Source organism: Ictidomys tridecemlineatus (assembly GCF_052094955.1).
Source record: "Ictidomys tridecemlineatus isolate mIctTri1 chromosome 8 unlocalized genomic scaffold, mIctTri1.hap1 SUPER_8_unloc_1, whole genome shotgun sequence".
NCBI lineage: Eukaryota > Metazoa > Chordata > Mammalia > Rodentia > Sciuridae > Ictidomys > Ictidomys tridecemlineatus.
This window is the reverse complement of record NW_027520958.1, coordinates 63,381-80,153: the sequence shown is the minus strand read 5'-3', so window position 1 is coordinate 80,153 and position 16,773 is coordinate 63,381. Positions and strand designations below refer to the sequence as shown.

At 37.1% G+C, this 16,773-nt stretch overlaps 1 pseudogene; it reads left to right on the top strand.

Moving 5' to 3' along the window:
- Positions 1-9,910: 9,910 nt before the first annotated feature.
- Positions 9,911-13,723, top strand: LOC144372286 (thyroid receptor-interacting protein 11 pseudogene; annotated as a pseudogene).
- Positions 13,724-16,773: the final 3,050 nt, after the last annotated feature.

Below are 16,773 nucleotides of genomic sequence, written 5' to 3'. Positions count from 1 at the left end.
GGGAGAGAAATAAGCTAACAACAGTTTTTGAAAGATGAAAAGCTTTAAAATAGGAGTAGTTACAACCTTTTGATAAATTAAGGTAAAAGATGAATCAAAAGTTTCTAGCTTAAGTAGGTGAAATCAGAGAAGAGAAAAAGCAGATTGCATAGCACATACTTCTCCGACACCTGTAGTTTCTAAAACCATTCAGAACCTTTTTATTAAAATTAATTTAAACAAAATTTAATATATTTTGAAATACAAATTATACTATCATTTAATATAAATTAATCTAATTTAAATTAATCTTATTAGTAGTATTATTTAAATTTCTTTTATTAATACTATGGTTTGATCTAAATTTATTTTATTAATTGATATTGTTTATATTAAATTATCAATAAATATTAAATTTATTGATAATTTAATATAAATTCCATTTATATTAAATTATACTATGATTTATATTTAAAAATTCATTAAATTTTATTTAAATTAATACAATTTAACAAAGTAAATTTAACATAATATAGATTGAATTATTTAATATCGACTATATAACTTAATATAAATGTCAATAAAGTTAATTTTAATAAAAATGCTCTTAGTTGTTTTGGAAATTACACGTGGCAGTGAAGTATTAGCAATATTATCTTCTTTTTTTCTCCTCTTTGATTTTACCTAACTTAAGCTAGAACCTTTTGGTTTATCTTTTGTTTTACTTTACAAAAATAAAAAAAAAAAAAAGGAAGAAAAACACCTAGTAGCTACACACATATCAGCTTTTCCTTTCTTATTTCTAAATTTCACCTTAACATTTACATTATTTGACCAAAATTAAGACGCCACCAGTTGTTAGGCATGAACAAAATCACTGAAACAACAACTGGAGGACGCATCCCAGAGTCACATTGGCCAAGTATTCAAAACATATAAATGTCTGAGAACTGATGAGCTCTGATAGTAAAGTTTCCAACCTATGAAAAGTTTCCAAATGCTATGGAAAATGATGACATTTCTCTTTTTGTGTTTTTAAGCTGAGAACCTAAGGTATGTTATCAGAAATTGTATGGAACTCAAGTCTTTAAATTTCTTATTTTTCCTGTACTGTAGACAAAGAGACTCACAATTCCTTGAGCTCTACTAGCATTTTAGTGACAGGAAAAAATTCAATGATGCATAGTTCTTTATCTGCATTCAATGTCTATCAATCTTACATACTTTGGGAAGGGTCACAAGCCACAGCCCTTATGCCTCCTGCTCTATTTCAAAGCTTCCAGCGTCAGTTGCAACAATTCTAGGAAACACTGGGAATACTCTATGGTACAAAATGCACAATTACTTTTATTTGAAAGCATCTCTAAGACATGAGTCATTACGTGACTTTCTTGTTCTAAGTAAATTTACTGAATTATTATTAAGTGATAACATAGTAAGCCAAAATGAAAAATGAAAGCATATGCTTCAAATCAGAGCAAGGAAGAAATAAGAAGGTATGAGGTGTGGTAAAAACACACGAACATGCAAATATTATCCAGCCTTCTTACGTCAAATTTCCTCTTTTTTATTTATTCATTTTTTGGAGGTTACATTCTTGCATGATATGCATGGAACAACTTTTGGGGGGATACAATCAGAAATGCAGCACTAAAATCTGCCTTCCTGTAACATCACACGGCTTACTCCCGAGAAGAATATCAAACTATATATTTGGCTTCCACTTGCCAAATTACTTGGAATCTGATTCCAGTAGACTTCACATGGTTGGGAAAAGCAGAGTTCAGATTTGTCATGAGAGATTTTTATATATTCTGCTCACTCCATCGTGTCTAGGTGAGCCTTTGGGTTTCAATGCCTGGAAACTCACTTCTTATATTTCTGAATTTAAGAGCTCTTGGAAACGGCGACCTCACTGCATTCTTGAGAAAAATATGTTATACAGGTACTCAGAAAATCACAAAGATTAATATAGATTCAAGATTTTTTTTTTTTTTAAGACAAGGGGTTTAATGGAGAAAACAGCAAGATAGCCTTAGAAATTTCATACTCCCTGCATTCTTAGGAAAAGCTTCTATATTGTAAAGAATAACACCAAACAGAAAAGTTCCTAAGAAAATATTGTGCTTTCAGTTTCCTTGTCTCATAAATTTTATTAAAGTTTCATTAAAGACCCTGTATTTGCTAGCCTTTTTATTAAATACTTTTTTGAGATATTCTATTAATGTCTATGACTGGATTTTATTTGGTCTCACATTAATGTCGCTCCCTGTGACAAAGGGTACATGGGAGGCAGGCAGGATCAGCCTGTCCTCTCCGAGGCACCAGCTGTCCCAACCAGGCTCTGACAGAGGTAGTGAAGGTCGCTAGCGTCTCCTGGACTGAGCGAGAGGGTAAGTATCTGAGTAATATTAATTGTGTATAAATGCCACATTTTTTATGCATTCATCTACTAAGTTGTTTCCACAATTTAGCTAATGTGAATTTTGCTGCTATAAACATTGATGTGGCTGTGTCCCTGTAGTTTGCAGTTGTTAAGTCCTTTGGGTATAGACCAAAAAGAGGGATAGCTAGGTCAAATGGTGGTTCTACTCCCAAATTTCCAGGGAATCTCCAAACTGCTTTCCATATTGGCTGCACCAATCTACAGTCCCACCGACAGTGTAGGAGTGTACATGTTTCCTGAAATCCTCACCAACACTTATTGTTGTTGTCTTCATAATAGCTGCCATTTTCAAAAATCGCTGACATTCTAACTGGAGGGAGGTGCAATTAAACCCCTATCTCTCACCATGCACAAAACTCCACTCAAATGATTCAAGGACCTAGGAATAAAACCAGAGACCTTGCATGTAACAGAAGAAAAAGTAGGCCCTAATTCCAATCATATGGGATTAGTCCCAAAATTCCTTAATAAGACTCCTATAGCACAAGAATTAAAATCCAGTATCAATAAATGAGATAGATGCAAACTAAAAAAGTTTCTTCTCCACAAAACAAACAATCTGGGAGGTGAATAGAGATCCTACATCTTGGGAGAAAAGTTTTGCCCCATCACACATCAGATAGAGCACTAATCTCTAGGGTATAGAAAGAACTCACAAATCTAAATACACACACACACACACACACACACACACACACAAACAAACAAACAAACAAACAAACAAATAAATAAATAAATAAAATGACCCATTCAATAAATGGGCCACGGACCTGAACAGACACTTCTCCCCAGATGATATAAAATTAATCAACAAATAGATGCAAATATGCTCATCATCACTAGCACTTAGAGAAGTGAAAATCAAAACTACACTAAGATTTGAAGTTCAATCTTAAAGGCTGAAAATGAGCATGTTTCACCTCTCTTTCTCCTTCTACCACCAAATCCTCATAGAAATTAGAAGAGGACATTTGAAATGCTCAGTGATCCAAAATAAGAATGAGAATTTCAAGGACTGAACACAAAAATAGATTATGAAAGAGTAGATCAAGTTGAAAAGACAAAAGCAAATATAGAACGTGCAAGAAAACAGTTCACTTCCAGAAGCTGAGAGGTAACAGGCTGCTTCATGCTTTCAGTATTACATACCAGGGATCACAGAGCACAGGACAACAATAAGATAGTTATCTGGGGTACCACACCGTGGGGTATATAGAGCAAAAACATGGGAAACCCTGCAGATTAAAAGGCATAAACTGAACATCCCTCTCTCAGAACCCAAACAAGGAACCACCAACAAGCAGGGAGGGGATAGAGAAGAGCTGTGTAATGCACTTAAGAAGCCTGACTGAGTAGCTATACCAAGAAGTTGTACCATGCACACAAAACTACATATCATGTTCAAACACACAGGCTACAGCCACCAAAATTTACCACGCCCTAGACCACAATGAAAACGCCAGCCAATTCCGTAAAGGTGTTATCACACACGCTGCAATTCCTTGTGCATGTAAAATTAGAAGAATTTTGACTCCTCAAAAAAAAAAAAAAAAAATTCCATATACAATGAAATTAGGGCCATAGAAACAATTCCAAATAATTGTTAGATTAAAGCAAAAATCAAGATGGGATTAAATTAAAATACTATAATAGTCATCTGGTGAGTATGACAGAAGCAACAGGGATTTAGATATATGTATTTGAAAAGAGATTGAAATCAAACGGCATATGCTTTTAACATAAAAACATAATACCTGGATACTGGATAAAATAATGTCAATGTTAAGGCAAAATTTAGAAAAAACAAAGGAAAAGCTGATGTGTGTAGCTACTGGGTGTTTTGTCTTCCCATTTTTATCTTGGTAAATTAAGATAAAAGATAAACAAAAGTTTCTAGCTTAAGTTAGGCAAAATGAGACAACAGACAAAAGTAGAATATATAGCTAATATTTCTCTGATACCTGTAGTTTCTAAAACCACTAAGAGGATTTTTATTAAAATTAATTTTATTAATATTTTTATTATATACTTAATATTAAATGACTTAATCTATATTAAATGTTATTTAAATTCACTTTGTTAAATTGTATTAATTTAAATGAAGTTTAATGAATTTTTAGTATACTGATTTTAAGTCCTCTAGTTATAAACCAATGAGTGGGATAGCTGGGTCAAAGGATGCTTCCGATCCCAGTTTTCCGAGGAATTTTCATACTGCTTTTCAGACTGGCTGCATCAATTTGCAGTGCCACCAGCAATGTATACGTGTACCTTTTACCCCCACATCCTCGCCAACATTTATTATTGCTGATATTCTTGATGATTGCCATTCTGATTGAAGTGAGATGAAATCTTAGAGTAGTTTTGATTTGCATTTCTCTCATTACTAGTGAAGTTGAACATTTTTTTCATGTATTTATTGATTGTATTGCTTCTTCTGTGAAGTGTCTGTTCAATACCTTGCCCTTTACATTAAAAAATATATATATTGTGTATTGCTGGCAAAAATAGAGTATCATTGAATAGTTCCAAAGTTTAGAGACTTCTAAAAAAGTGGCTTTTATAGACTTTCATGAGTTGAAAACTAGTTGTATTTCTAATAGGGTAGAGCTCAGTAATCACTATGTTGCCATCAAGAAAGCCCTGCAGATGTTTGCCCAGTGGAATGAAAAAAAAAAAAAAAAAAAACAGAATTGAGAACATCATCCAGGCAAATCAGTAGGCAACTGATTCTAGTTCGAGGTAGACAATTAATCTGTTGAAGAATCTACTTTCACAGTTTGTATATAACATTTATGGACTATTTTACATTCTATTTTAAAAATATTGATTATTTAGCCTTTAGTGGACACAACATCTTTATTTTATTTATTTTTTTAGGTAGTGCTGAGGATCAAACCCCATGCCTCACGCATGCTAGGTGAAGGAGCTACTACTTGAGCCACATCCCCAACACTCTCTTAAATTCTTATTTTCACCTTGCTTCCTTATGATAATGAGAATTCAAATTTATGGGTAATATATCATTCACTGAACAACTTGTCAGTCCAAATCAATCCTTCTACTACTGTATTGTCACTGGAGTGTTATGTTAATCTTCCTACAAACGTGTGCGGAACATTTCATTGATTATGCCAATTCTTAAAAATACAAATGTGCCGAGCCCTAATATCCAGAGTATACAAACAACTCAAAAATTAAACATTAAGAAAACAAACAACCCAATCAACAAATGGGCCAAGGACCTGAACAGACACTTCTCAGAGAAGGATATACAATTAATCAAAAAATACACGGAAAAAATGCCCACCCTCTCTAGCAATCAGAGAAATGCAAATTCAAACCACTCTAAGACACCAAATCAGTCCAGTAAGAATGGCAGCCATTAGGAAGTCAAACAACAACAAGTGCTGGCAAGGATGTGGGGGAAAAGGTACACTTGTACATTGCTGGTGCGACTGCAAATTGGTGCAGCCAATTTGGAAAGCATTATGGAGATTCCTGGGAAAGCTGGGAATGGAACCACCATTCGACCCAGCTATTCCCCTTCTCGGACTATTCCCAAAGACCTAAAAAGAGCATACTATAGGGATACAGCTACATCAAGGCTCATAGCAGCACAATTCACAATAGCTAGAATGTGGAACCAACCTAGATGCCAGTCAACAGATGAATGGATTAAAAAAATGTGGCATTTGTACACGGTGGAATATTACTCAGCACTAAAAAATAACAAAACCACGGCATTTGCAGGGAAATGGATGGCATTAGAGGAGATTATGCTAAGTGAAGTTAGCCAATCCCTAGAAAAGAAATGCTGAATGTCTTCTTTCATATAAGGAGGGGGACTCAAAACAGAGCAGGCTGGAAGAGCATGAAAAGAAGATTACCAATTGGAAGGGACAAGAGGTGGGAGGGAATGGGAGAGAGAAGGGGAAATTTCATGGAAATGGAAGGATACCCTCATTGTTATACAAAATTACATATAAGAGGATGTGAGGGGAAAGGGGAAAAAAGGAGAGAAATGAATTACAGTAGCTGGGGTAGAGAGAGATTATGGGAGGGGAGGGGACAGAAGGGGGGATAGGGAGGGAATAGAAAAGGCAGCAGAATATAACAGACACTAGTGTGGCAGTATGTATCAACTTGGACGTATAACCAATGTGATCCTGCAAACTGTACACGTGGTAAAAGTAAGAATTCATACCCCACTTGAATCAAATGTATGAAATATGATATGTCAAGATCGTTGTAATGTTTTGAGCAACCAATAAACATTTAAAAAAAGAAACAAGAAGAGACGAGGCCCATATTGAAGAGATTTAAAAATTCTACTGAAATCTATAAGAAAATGTTTGAATGAATTATGAGGTATTAAAAGAAGTACCAACTTAATGTCTTGCATAGAATTTATCACCCTATGTTTATAGACTCAAAAAGCTTTCATTACTTTAACCTTCAACTGTGTTTTAACAAAGCCACATTATTCAGGGCTCTCTACTTCTGGCTTATTCTTTCTTACTCAGTCTTTTGCCCCATATGAGATCCTCACCACCACAGTCATCAATGGCTGGCCTTGCATTATAATTCAAGGATCACTCTATGGAACATCTTCTCCACTGATTGACTGTATTCGATTGCACTTCACAGCAGGAAATGTATATAACACAGCTTTATGTTGTTCACAATACCTATCACAATACCTTGTGCTTTTGGGGCACTGAATATATGTATAAGGATACCCTTATGATTATTGGATGCTTTTTGTCACATGTGCTCGCGAATGAGCCGGGGTTTTCCCTCCATATCCCCCATAGCTTCCAGGAACATTCCAAACATATTTGGAAGAAGAGAAATGCTTTCATTTGGATGGTCAGTTTCGAATACAGTAGGTAGGTTTCTCTCTCAGATAGAAATATAAAATGACAAACAGCTGTGGTCAGAGCGAACCATGCCAGAAGACTGAATCTGAGTGATCAGAAATGCCTTTCAGCAGGAGGAGCAACCACCACTGGAACCACATTCAAGCCAAATGTGATAGGTCTTACACTGAAAAAGGATCATTATTTGTGATTGAAAACAATAAACAAACACAGAACACCTAAAGAGAAGGAGGCACCCTGCTATAATTTGGATCTGGAATGTTGCCCAAAGGTCATGTGTTGAAAGCTTGGACCCCAACCTACCAGCATTCAGAACGGACTCTACAGAAAGGTGAATCGAATCCTGAGCTCTAACCTCATCTGTGGATCAATCCACTGATGGGTTCATGATTGGACAGGACTATTGGGAGTTGGTCAAAACTGTGGGGGCGGTAGGGCCTAGTTGGAGGGTAGGCCATTGGAGTTGATTCCCTGGACGGGTACATCATATTCCTCAGTCCTCTCTTCCCCTCACCATTTCCCTGATCTCCATGAATTGAGAATCTCTGTTTTGAAGCCAGGCTCTCTGCCATGGTAATCTGCCTCACTTCAGGCCACAGCAATGGAGCCTGAAATTGAATCAAAATAAATATTTACTCATTTATTTTTCTCAGGTATGTTGTCAAAGTGATGAAAAAGTCTTCTCACACACACACACATACACACACACACACACACACTCAAACACACACACACACACACACACAGGAGGAATGGTCTAAAGGGAGAAAAGGACACTTGGTATTGTTGACGCCTTCTTCAACAGTAGACACAGCTGGGGTACAGCGTGGATTCTCACTTCAGCAGATGCTAAAAGGGGCTTAAATTTTTATATTAGTCTTTTATGAGGAGAGACTGACTAACACAGGCCTGACTTCTCTCTCAGATTTGGAGATGAATAAGAAGGACCAAGAAGATTTCCTTTTCTAGCCCAGGACACAAATGCAGTCACTAGTTTCTGATAGCAATCGGAGTAATTATGTCTACTTGCTCTATCTTGAAGGCAAGAGACATTATGAGGTGATTCATATAATCCTTAGGATCTACTTAACCATTAATTTTCCAAAAATTCTTCCTTTTTTTAAATTTTATTTCTGCCACCTTGAGGTTTTGTTTCCTGAACAGACATAGAGAAAGAACAGCTCAAGGAAAAGAGTCTCCTGAAAATGGGCTCTGGGAAGAGAGTAATGGGAGCAAACCCAAACCCCTTCTAAAGGGTAATAAGGAAAATGATCCTAAACAAAACAAAAAGCAAATAGGAACAAAGTGGCAGCAGGCTCTGTTTGTTGGCCACTTTCTCTGCACCAGCCATCAGGTGAGAACTACACACTATGTTGTCATTTACTGTTCAACTCATGCTTGTGAGAGAGGTCTTATAATTGCGCTCTGTCAGTTTAGCTCCAAAATTGCTCTGGTCCCAATGGGTATGTCTGTTACAGCCCACGTGCTTCATCTCCTTGCTTTGTCCCCAACTCTACAAAACTGCCTCCTCATTAACTTGTTGGAATTTAAACACCTTGGAAAGCAGGGCCTTATCTTAACTCCTTCTGATCCTCAGAGGTATGGGAATTACATTTAGGATTGTTACTCCATAGTAGAAAATTTCTCAACTTTTTATTTCACTCTGGACTCTTGAAACCTGGATTATATTTGGCACTGATAAACAACAATAGGTTAAGTGGACATCAACCCATTGGCTCTAAAACAAATTTTCTTAAGTGAAATTTAAGCGGAATTTTTGAGCACTTAAATAAACTTCAATCAGAATTAACAAGGACCAAATAATGTTCAAATGAACTCGAAAATGTATAGATTAACAGCAAAAATTTACTTTTGGAAAGGGTAAAGATGGTTCTTTAGTGAAATCTAATCCATATTATAATTTGAATTCTGAGACTGATTAAGACTTTGTGATGGTTAATTGTATATGTTAAGTCGCCTGGGCTACGATGCCCAGATGCTTGGCCAACTTTTATTCTGGGTGTGTCTGTGCTGGTGTTATGGGGTGACATTTACTTTTGAATCGGGGACTTTTAGTTAAATAGATTCCATTCTCTAATGTGGAGCGAGACCTCACCTCGTCAACTGAATGCAACTGAATGGGACAAAAAGCCCACCTCTCCCAGACAAGAGGGAACTGTCCAGTGAACTACCTTTGGATTTCATCTACAACATTGATTCTTCCTGGCTCCACAGGAAGTCCTGCCTTGGGACTCAAACTAGGACACTTTCCTGGATCTCTAGCTCCTCCCAGCCACCCCTGCCCAATCCCGTGAGCCAATAGCTGACAGGCAAGTGCAGGGAAGAAGCAGAGGCCCTGCAGGGGGTGAGTGTGCTACTGGCTGCAGGTCCCTGGTCAAAGCGCAGGACAGGCTTCTGAGTTTACAGGCAGGAAGGGATGATTGGTGGTTGGTGGAGCCCCAGGAACCCCGCGCTCTGAGGAATTCTGAGCGCTTGGGTCATAATTGACCCCGGCAACGCCGGAGGACGTTTGGGGCAGAGAAGTGGATGGTGATGGACGCGCTTCTCAGAGCTGGTCCGATGGCTCGCTGAAGTGGCCACGATGTCGGCCTGGTTTGGAGGCCTGGGCTCAGGCTTGGGCCACTTCTTGGCTCAGGTGGGGAGCAGCTTGGCTTTCCTCACCGGCCATAGCTCCACCCTCACCAGGGACATGCTTCTGGATGACTTAGGAGACCCAGAAGCAGCTTTACATCATTGTCGGAGAAAGGAAATGGAAACCACTGATTCCACACTAAGATGTGAGAATGAAAGACCGAAAAAGTATTGTACTGACCTGGAAGAAAAGCATGAAGCGCCAGAGCTACAAAGAAACCATCAGTCTGTAAGTTGCCAAGATCAACTGCAACAGAAAGAGGTAGAGGTCAGCCATCTTAAAGCAGGACAGACTGTACTGCAAGATCAAATGTTCCAACTACGGGCAGCTGCTCAATCAGTACGCTCGGGAGCTTGTGGTGTGCCAACAACAACCGCACCGGCTCCGTTCGGTTCCCTGATCGGTAGTCATTCTTCAGCCTTTCGTGATGATGACACGGACTTTAGTGACATAATTGTATCACAACAAGAAACAAACAGATTATCAACTGAAGTTGCAAAACAGGAATCTGAAGTTGGCCACTCGAGGCAGATTGCTGAGGCTCAGGGAACACACCATTCTGACTCGAGTGAAATCTGCAAAGTACTAAATACTATCAAGACTCTTCAACCAAACCACAGTCCAGACATAGATGATCATCAGCATGAAATTTCAGTTTGGGAGCAGAGTTCTACTGTGGCAGAAAAGGGAAGAACCCTTCCTCAGCATTCAGCAGTGGAAGAAGTGCTCAGGCTTCAACGAGCCCTGGCTGATGCGGAGAAGGAAATCGTGAGACTAAGTGGTTTAAACCAGGATAACCGCCTTGCTGAAGACAATCTGAAACTTAAAATGCATGTTGAAGCTTTAGAAAAAGAGAAGTCATCATTGAGTCAAGAAAAAGAGGAACTTCAGATGTCACTGTCAAAATTGAGCTGTGACTATCAAGTCATGAAAAGCAGAGCTTCAACAGACGTGAATTTGAATGTACAATTACTAGACTTAAAACTTCACTTGAAGGCAAAGGAGGAAGAACTGAATCAGACTACCAATGAGAAGAAAATGCTGATAGCTGAGTTAGAAGAACTGGATCATCAGAATCAGGAAGCTACAAAGCACATGATTTTGATACAAGATGAGCTATCCAAACAACAAAATGAAGGAGACCTTGTCATCAAGAAGTTGGAACAAGATCGAGATGATGGAAAAAAGAGAGTTCGTCAACTTGAGGATGAGCAAATGAACATATCCCAAGAGTTGCATGTGCAGAAGGAGAAGTTAACTGAGAATGCGCAGAGCCTCAGTGATTTGCATTTAACTAAGCAGAAGCTTGAAGGTAAAGTGGAAGATTTAGTAGATCAGCTAAATCAGTCACAAAAAAATAGTTTAAACCTCCAGCAGGAAAACCTGGGGCTTAAGGATCACATTAGACAACTTGAAGAGGAGCTGTCTGGATTTAAGAGTAAGTATCCAACTTCTCTGAACGAAGACTCGAACAGTCACTGGAAGGATGACATGCTTAAAGAACGAGAAGCTGAAGTGAGCAACCTAAGGCAAAATCTTTCTCAAGAGGAACAGCTCAATGAAAACTTAACGAGAGTTGCTGTTGAACTCAAGACGGAAAATGAAATGTTGATTTTAGCACGTGACGATGTAAGGCGTAAGTTGGAAGAATCTATTGCTGCTTACAATCAGATCTCTCAAGAAAGAGACACTATCACGGAGACTCTCCAAAGAGACAAAGAAGAGACTGAAGCCAAACTGCACCAGGCAGAAAAAAGACTGTTGGAAGAAGCAAATAATCACAGGCAGACTATTGAGGAACTCTCCAATGCACACAATTTGAAGACCTCTTACTTAAAGCTGAAACACGAATGTGCACTTCAACTCAATCAAGAGAAGGACTTTGAAATAGCAGGACTCAAAAAGAATATTGAGCAAATGACTGCTGATGAAAAAGAAACTGAGGAAATTTTGGCATCTTACATAGAAGAAGAGGAGCGATTGACACAAGTCATAAATGAGAAAGAAGTTTTTATTGAAAAACTCGAAGAAAAAAGTTCACAACTACAAAAGGATTTAGATAAGTGTTCTCAGGCCTTAAGAGAAAATGAAACTTTAAGGCAATCCCTTGAAAGAAAGGACAGAAGTCTTACCTACGTGAAAGCAGAAAACAACTATCTGCGAGTAGAACTGGAAATACTTCGGGAACAGCACAATCAAGCTGTACCAGTGGCTGAGCCTGAAGCTCTTGATGCTATCACAGAACTAGAATTGGAGGTATCTCAACTGAATATAGTCAAAAATCATCTGGAAGATGAAATTCAAGACCATCTGAATATAACTGAAAATCAAAACCAGCGTAAAATGCAACTACTTCAGTCTTTACAGGAGCAGGAGGAGGAAATGGATGAATTTAAGTACCAATATGAGCAGATGAATGCTGCGTATAGCCAGTTAATTTTAGAGGAGGAAATTAAGAACTTGCAGAAAACTATTGAAGAACTAAAAGCCCAGTTGCCTGGTGAGAGAGGAGATGCTCAAACATTGAATTCTGATATTTTTCAAGAGACCAAAGTAAAAATCCTAAGAGAAAACGAGGTTCAACACTTACGGGACCAAGAAGTACAGTGTGCCCTGTCATCAAGTAGCCTGAAAAGGGTTCTAGAGCACTTCCAAGAAGAAGAGAAAGCTCTGCATTCTGCCGAATTAGCCAAAGAAAAACAGTCAATAGCTGAATGGAAGAACAAGGCCGAAAAGCTAGAAGGAGAAGTAGCATCACTGCGGGAACGTTTGGATCAAGCGAATGCTCTGTTGGATTCTGCTTCCAGACCGAGAGAAGACTTAGATCTCGAGGAAGAACAGATGGAAGAACTGAAAAAACAAAAGGAGCCCCGAAAAGAAATGTTGGACCACGCACAACAGAAATCGTCCACTTTGGGCAACAGCGCAGAAGGAAAAGTGGACAAAGTCCTCATGCAAAACCTTTTTATCGCTCATCTCCAGACACCAAAAGGCAAACGTCCTGAAGCATTGCAGTTGATGGGGAGCATCCTGGACATTCCAAAGGACCAAATGCAGCACTTGCTGAATAAAGATTCTTATGGTGGTGTCGGTAAGTGGATGAGGAGTTGGCTTGGAGGGGCTTCAAAAAGTGTCCCCGACATACCTCTGAAACCAAATCAACAACCTGTGCTTCAGAGTTCTTTCCCAGAACTCTTTACCAGGAAATGTTAAAGATGGAGCCAAATTAAGAGCTGGCAGAAGCACCAACGGGAATCCACTCTTGGTTCCACGTTCTGCAGCTGTGCCTCTTAGTAACCTAGCTGGAGTTGGACTTGGTGGACCAGGGCATCCTCTTTTTAAACCCACCTTTACACCGTTGCCAGTGTCCCCGGACAATAGGGCCAGAGCTGTACTCCAGGATCTTCTAAATATTTAGCATTATTCTAAAGAAGCCATAACCCTTTTTTTTTTTTATGTTTTACAGCATGGCCTTTTGAAAAAGTACTCATGTGTTTGTAGACAAAAAGAGAAAGCAAAACAGCTGGTATATGTAAGTGGATAGCTACTGGGTATTTTATTTTATTTCTTTAGTTGTTGTTGTTGTTGTGATTTTTTGCTATAGTACTTTAAAAAAAAAATTTGTTTTGTTTTTTGTAGCACTTTTTGTTTATAGAATTTTGTTCCAATGTAGCAGATAATCATCACCAGTTATCAATTCTGATGTACTTTAGCGAGCAACTGTACAGAGCAGCCTTCTTGAACCACTAGTTCCAACCTCACTTAATGGCATTAAGATAAAAACGATACATGTAATTACAGGAAACAAGAAAAACCCAACCCATAAGAAGGATGTCTCCGATTTAGAGTACATGAAAACCAAATATAGTGTTGCAAAACGTTGAGAATATTTAGTTTATCCAAGATAACACTGTACAACTACCAAGCGAAAATTCCAATGGGGAGGACCTAAACAGGAAGCTTAGTGGATAAATTCTAAGATGCCTTGAATCCAAATTCTATGACCCCTATCCATTTTGCCGATTTCCATTTCTCTACGAAAGTCACTTCACATTAATTGAGTTTTCCAGATGATAAACATGTCCAGAAGGAAGAGTATTTCTGAGTCAACCCCAAAGTGGGATCACGTGATCCATTGCCAATGGAAAAGTTAATTAGTAAGAATGTATCATTAAATATCTGGACTGCTTATCTACATACTATTGGGGGCTCTACAATAATTCTTATAAACACATTTTATAAAACATTGGATCAAAACAAGTTGGGGAGAGAAATAAGCTAACAACAGTTTTTGAAAGATGAAAAGCTTTAAAATAGGAGTAGTTACAACCTTTTGATAAATTAAGGTAAAAGATGAATCAAAAGTTTCTAGCTTAAGTAGGTGAAATCAGAGAAGAGAAAAAGCAGATTGCATAGCACATACTTCTCCGACACCTGTAGTTTCTAAAACCATTCAGAACCTTTTTATTAAAATTAATTTAAACAAAATTTAATATATTTTGAAATACAAATTATACTATCATTTAATATAAATTAATCTAATTTAAATTAATCTTATTAGTAGTATTATTTAAATTTCTTTTATTAATACTATGGTTTGATCTAAATTTATTTTATTAATTGATATTGTTTATATTAAATTATCAATAAATATTAAATTTATTGATAATTTAATATAAATTCCATTTATATTAAATTATACTATGATTTATATTTAAAAATTCATTAAATTTTATTTAAATTAATACAATTTAACAAAGTAAATTTAACATAATATAGATTGAATTATTTAATATCGACTATATAACTTAATATAAATGTCAATAAAGTTAATTTTAATAAAAATGCTCTTAGTTGTTTTGGAAATTACAGGTGGCAGTGAAGTATTAGCAATATTATCTTCTTTTTTTCTCCTCTTTGATTTTACCTAACTTAAGCTAGAACCTTTTGGTTTATCTTTTGTTTTACTTTACAAAAATAAAAAAAAAAAAAAAAGGAAGAAAAACACCTAGTAGCTACACACATATCAGCTTTTCCTTTCTTATTTCTAAATTTCACCTTAACATTTACATTATTTGACCAAAATTAAGACGCCACCAGTTGTTAGGCATGAACAAAATCACTGAAACAACAACTGGAGGACGCATCCCAGAGTCACATTGGCCAAGTATTCAAAACATATAAATGTCTGAGAACTGATGAGCTCTGATAGTAAAGTTTCCAACCTATGAAAAGTTTCCAAATGCTATGGAAAATGATGACATTTCTCTTTTTGTGTTTTTAAGCTGAGAACCTAAGGTATGTTATCAGAAATTGTATGGAACTCAAGTCTTTAAATTTCTTATTTTTCCTGTACTGTAGACAAAGAGACTCACAATTCCTTGAGCTCTACTAGCATTTTAGTGACAGGAAAAAATTCAATGATGCATAGTTCTTTATCTGCATTCAATGTCTATCAATCTTACATACTTTGGGAAGGGTCACAAGCCACAGCCCTTATGCCTCCTGCTCTATTTCAAAGCTTCCAGCGTCAGTTGCAACAATTCTAGGAAACACTGGGAATACTCTATGGTACAAAATGCACAATTACTTTTATTTGAAAGCATCTCTAAGACATGAGTCATTACGTGACTTTCTTGTTCTAAGTAAATTTACTGAATTATTATTAAGTGATAACATAGTAAGCCAAAATGAAAAATGAAAGCATATGCTTCAAATCAGAGCAAGGAAGAAATAAGAAGGTATGAGGTGTGGTAAAAACACACGAACATGCAAATATTATCCAGCCTTCTTACGTCAAATTTCCTCTTTTTTATTTATTCATTTTTTGGAGGTTACATTCTTGCATGATATGCATGGAACAACTTTTGGGGGGATACAATCAGAAATGCAGCACTAAAATCTGCCTTCCTGTAACATCACACGGCTTACTCCCGAGAAGAATATCAAACTATATATTTGGCTTCCACTTGCCAAATTACTTGGAATCTGATTCCAGTAGACTTCACATGGTTGGGAAAAGCAGAGTTCAGATTTGTCATGAGAGATTTTTATATATTCTGCTCACTCCATCGTGTCTAGGTGAGCCTTTGGGTTTCAATGCCTGGAAACTCACTTCTTATATTTCTGAATTTAAGAGCTCTTGGAAACGGCGACCTCACTGCATTCTTGAGAAAAATATGTTATACAGGTACTCAGAAAATCACAAAGATTAATATAGATTCAAGATTTTTTTTTTTTTTTAAGACAAGGGGTTTAATGGAGAAAACAGCAAGATAGCCTTAGAAATTTCATACTCCCTGCATTCTTAGGAAAAGCTTCTATATTGTAAAGAATAACACCAAACAGAAAAGTTCCTAAGAAAATATTGTGCTTTCAGTTTCCTTGTCTCATAAATTTTATTAAAGTTTCATTAAAGACCCTGTATTTGCTAGCCTTTTTATTAAATACTTTTTTGAGATATTCTATTAATGTCTATGACTGGATTTTATTTGGTCTCACATTAATGTCGCTCCCTGTGACAAAGGGTACATGGGAGGCAGGCAGGATCAGCCTGTCCTCTCCGAGGCACCAGCTGTCCCAACCAGGCTCTGACAGAGGTAGTGAAGGTCGCTAGCGTCTCCTGGACTGAGCGAGAGGGTAAGTATCTGAGTAATATTAATTGTGTATAAATGCCACATTTTTTATGCATTCATCTACTAAGTTGTTTCCACAATTTAGCTAATGTGAATTTTGCTGCTATAAACATTGATGTGGCTGTGTCCCTGTAGTTTGCAGTTGTTAAGTCCTTTGGGTATAGACCAAAAAGAGGG